Source organism: Eptesicus fuscus, chromosome 9, assembly GCF_027574615.1.
Source record: "Eptesicus fuscus isolate TK198812 chromosome 9, DD_ASM_mEF_20220401, whole genome shotgun sequence".
Lineage (NCBI taxonomy): Eukaryota > Metazoa > Chordata > Mammalia > Chiroptera > Vespertilionidae > Eptesicus > Eptesicus fuscus.
In genome coordinates this window covers 23,012,229-23,017,675 of record NC_072481.1, presented here as the reverse complement: position 1 = coordinate 23,017,675, position 5,447 = coordinate 23,012,229, and positions in this window count along the sequence as shown.

Sequence of the window (5,447 nt, the reverse complement as noted above, 5' to 3'; positions counted from 1 at the left end):
GTGCTGCTCTATAAAGGCATCACAGAAATCTTTATAGACTGTGGAAATTGTAGAAGTAACAAAAGTGACAGAACATAGGAAAACAATCATCTTCCTTCTAAGATAAAAGTAAATATTTCAGGCCCCTTTTCAATAAAAACATTGTATCAAATATTATAAAAATGATCACATCCTTTCCTGCCATTGATGGATTAACCTAGTTAACTTTCCTGAAAACATCTATAAGGTATGCAAACCTCAGCAACCAAGAGGAATTTGTCAAATGATAAAGCAACTGAAACATGAAGACCGTGGAAATGTGTATGGCCACTCTTCTAACCCCCGCCCCCCAAACCCTCCTTAGAACTTTACCTTCGTCTGCCATCCCATTTCTGTATGTTTAAGTGTGGTGCTCTGAGCACCCTTTTCTGAAGACGTTTCAATACCCTGGTTGGGTAGCTCAGTTCGTTAGAACATTGTCCTGATATACCAAGGTTGTGGGTTCAGTCTCTGGTCAGGGCACATACAAGAATCAACAATGAATGCATAAATAAGTGGAACAATAAATCGATGTTTCTCTCTCTCAAATCAACCAATAATTTTTTTTTTTAAAGAAGAGTTTCAAGCAGTTCAGCTCTAATATAACTGGTGATTTATCCTGGCCAGTCCAGCCCATCTTAATCAAATCAATTAGAGGAATGGGTTGATTACGGTCTGCCCAGATAATTGTAGTAATTTCTGGTACTACATTCTTCTGGCACTACATTTTTCAGAGCATAGCTTTATGTTAACATCACACATATTTCTCCCATGTAACTGTATGAGTTTGGGCATAATTATTGACTTGTTTGAATTTTTCTATACTAGTGTAGTTTATCTGGGCAGTCTGGCAGTAGAGTGATCCTCTTCAATTTGTCACTTATCAACTCAGCACATATAGTTTAAAAAACACACATTAGCATTTGTTAGTAAGCTAACTAGTGCTTCTTTAGCATTAGTCAGAAGAGCACAACTATGTTGTTAGCTTTACACAGAGTCTGGGGGATGCTGGGAGATGACTGGGATGGGGAATACATAACAGCAAGAAGGGATGAGACTGAATTCTCTGATGTTCTGGAGAACATGAATAGGGTAAATAGAAATTATGAAAGAACAAGTTTTTAAACATTTTTTAACTTCACCAGAGGATATGTTCACTGATGTTAGAGAGAGAGAAACATTGATGTGAGAAACATCGATCAGTTGCCTCCTGTACGGGTCCCAACCAGGGATCGAACCTGCAACCTATGTACCCTTACTGGAAATCGAACTCTCAACCTTTTGGTGTAAGGGACGACACTCCAACAACTGAGCCACCCGGCCAGGGCGGGAACAAGTGTTTAACATTTAGGCTGGACTCCTTCAAAGTAGTTAGTTACCCTGGGTAAGGAGCACATCCTCAGAGGCATTCTTGCATTGGTTGGAGGCCATACCTCACACTTTGAGTCCAGTTATGGCAAAGGAAAAATGACAGTGCAGGCTGGGCAAAGAGTGGTGGGGGCTGTGGAGACAGTCTGCCCCATCCAAAGGGGGCAACTATTACTGAGCAACTTCCCCTGATGGCAGCCATGAAGGAAGGAATAACATGAAGTTGCTGAGTCTCCTCACTTTTCGAGGGAAGACATCTGGATTTTTATGAGGTCTCCTGATTTTTAAAATGTTAGCAACTAGTAAAAATATTTTAAACACCAAAAATTTTTCACAGGCCAAAATTGGCCTGCCAACCTGACACCTGATTTTAGTCTAGTAACTTCAATTGTACAATGAAATGATACAACTAAAATTATACAGTTATGACAGTTGAGAGCTGGTTCCCAAATTTTTAGTCCAGTGTTTTCTTGCTTGTTATACCTGAACTATCTATCCACTTCTGGGCCTGTGAAGAGTCCCCCAGGTCATATCAGTTTTTCCCCTAACTGTTCTTAAATTCTCTTACTGCCTGACGTCTTGCCTCCCCTTCTTTCCACTCCACCCAGTGTTTTTTATGTAAGGACGAATGGAGTCGGGGAGAACCTCTTTAAAACCTGAGCTCGGTCCCTGTATATTATCTCATTTAATCTCCCAACAGCCCTACTGTTATCTTCTTACAGATAGCACCAAGGAACTTGCCCTGAGTGTCATACAATCCAGGTTGGAGCCCAGGACTTCATGACCCGTAAAGCCTGAATTCTTTCCATTGTATCACACTGGTTCCCTTTACCTAAGAGCTGTAATGATGACCACACAACAGAAAGCTTGGAGCAAAGCTTTTCTTTTTATTGCAGTTATTAGTGAAAGTTACACTTCAAACTGAAGCTAAGCAACATTAAAACCAGTATTTCTTTTTAAAATCAAGGATTAAAAACAAATACAACACAGAACTTTTCCAATATGCAGAATGGCAGAAAAAGAGGAGTGGGGCTGTCACAGGACATTTTAGTGACAGTTTGGCTCGGAAAGAATTATGATAATTTAACACAATATTGTAAGTGACTGAACTGCTTAAAAAGTGGCCTTTTTAATCTTCTCAATCTCAACTCTAAGTTTTTTGTTGTAATTTTTTTGGAGGAAGATAAATTAAATGAAAGTAGAAAATTTACTGCCAAACTTTAAATAGCAAAAAGTACTTTTGTTTAAAAACTTTATTTGCCTTCTGCTCATCATAATTACATATAGTCTTCAAGGAATTAAAATAACAATCAAATCCAAAGCCTGGCCCCAAGTGCACAGTGATAGGATTCAGCATTTGGTGTTTCTAATTATACAGTGATTACATATATATATCATAGCTTGCTCCCACCCCCACCATATTCCCTTTTAATAAATGTGCTAGTCAAGTTTAGTATAATTCAAGATCTTATCTGGTCCTATAGCATAATACAAACTCAGACTCACTCCATTGTTTTAACTGATGCTTCTGCATAACCAAACACTAACAAAGGAATTATAGATAAACATTTTGAAATTCTGAAGTCTTTGTATTACTACAGTAAATTGTTCTTACTTATGAAAAGCCAACAAAATATATAAGGCCAGGCCAGGTGTAAGAAGGGTAGGAAAGATGAAGAAGGAGGTTGGAGAATCCCATCATTTAACCACGCTGAAACTTGGTATCAGTAGAAATATTTGGCAAGAACAGTTAGTGTGGAAAAGGAGGATGGAAAAAGAAGTTACTCTGATTTTATGTAATAATTCAGTTTCAAAACATACTCATATCGACCCCCAAAAATAGTTCACATCTGCAATACAAATAGGCACACACGGTCAAGATGGTTAAAAAGGAAAATCTGAAAGGCTATTTGTCCATCTGCAGGACATCTGCAGGGGGCCCCACCCTCCCCACATGTCCTATATTTACATTTTATTTTCAGAAAAGCCCCTTTAAAAAGGGTACTATTTCCTCCTCCATTACCTGGGTTTTAAAAAAAGCAGCAGTTATCTATAGTAGGAGCAGTGAGCAATGCTTTAGGGTGTGCATTTGTGTGCAACATAAATGTTCTCTAGAGTGAGTGGTCAGATTACACTGGAATGGTTATATTACATCTTTAGTCCCCCAAACACTAAAGAAACATTATTTTTTTCTATATAAACTTATATAATACATAGTGTTATAAACATAGAATATTTACACACACACACACACACACATACACACACACACCCACACACACCACTGTTTCCCACAGCCTAGCAATACACCCATATACTAGTCCACAAGAATGATCTTTATTCACAAGGTACAGTAATACTTTTATAGGTCTCTCTGTAACTGAAGAGAGACATTAAACTACAAATTACAGCAAAAATCGTTTAAAAGTATTCCTGATATGTCAATGTTCTTAGCTGTCTCACTCAACAAGATGGATTTGTTTATTATTTTCCAAGCATGAATCTCTCCAACTGTTTACTTCCAGTACTTGCAGTTCCCATTATTCTATAAAACTAAGACAGATACCACCAACTGCCTACAACAAGGGGATGCCAGCATCTATAGAGATAAAAAAATAAATGTTGAGTGTTTCCATACCCTGTGTACCTAAAATGCATACTTTTTTCTTAAACAAAAACAAAAGCAAAAACTTGTTTGTTGAAACAAGGAATTGCTGACACAGCCTGTGGTGATGTGCCCTTTGTTATTTCCTAGAAACAAGACATCCCCCTGGAAATGGGTAAGACTATCAAAATGTAAGGTTCTGCCCTCGATCCATAAAGATAACTGGGTCAGACACAACAGGCTGCCTGGTATCACCTGCAGAAGTTTAGAACTGAACTAAAATGAAGAAAAAAACTTTCACTCTTTTTCAACTTTTACAGATACATTGTGATTGGAAAGCAAGGTTCAATTCTGCAAAGTGATGAGTGAAATACGCAGACTTTCCTTCTTAGAACTAAACCCCCTACTCAAAAACAAGGTACCAAAAATTTGCCCAGAAACAAAGGGATAACTATGTGGTTGTACAGCAGCCTCTGATGGCAATATGCAGCAAAAATGCCTAAGGGAAAAGGCGAAGTTAATTTCTGACTACCTAATGGCTTCTCCACATTAACCTACCTCACAATGTAATTGCAGCTGCCACAGCCCCACTACAAGGAGTTTGGTTTTTGAAGCTATACTTTTGCCAAGGATTATTGTAAGGAAAATTCAGCCTGTGTGCCGAGTATCTGGCGGGGAGAAAACAACAGGATAAGCATACCATGATAAGGCCCAAGTTTTACCTGTTTGATGACCTACGGTAATTAAAGATACTCTCATAGAGGCAAACTATAAATGAACCCTTCATACAATAGGATTATATTATCTTGAAACTTCTGATTAGCTTTTCTTTTGGAGAATTCAAGCCCTGTCACAAACATCCTAGTCTTACAGCAACTGTGTGAGGTAGGTGAGGGCGGTTATTATCACTACCATTTTACAAGGAGAAACTAGACAGGGAGATTAAGGAAATTGCCTAATGACAGAGCAAATCAGTGACAGAGCTTTGACTCAACTCCAAGTCTCTGGCTCCAGGTTTAGAGCTCTTTCTAAATTCTCAAAGTAACAAGTTCTCAACAATCTTTTTCCAGTTGTGATCTTTTAGAAGTTCCTGCAATTTGAAAACACTTTAAAATGCCTTCTCCTTTACAGCTCAGATTTGACTAGAAAATGAGTTAAAAATGTTTTAATATGGAATTTTGCACATACCAAGAGGGATATGTGAAAGATATATTTATTGTACTGAAGTCTAAATAAATCAATATGTAAATTAAGAGGAAAGACTAGTTTAATTGTTGTCCTGGCCAGGTGGCTCAGTTGGTTGGAGTGCCGTCCTAAACAACAAACGATTGGAGATTCAATTCCTAATTAGGGCACATACCTGGGTTGTGGGTTTGATCCCCAGTTGGGGTGTATACAGGGTGGGGGGAGAAACTGATCAATGTTTCTCTCTCATATCAATGTTTCTCTCTCCCTC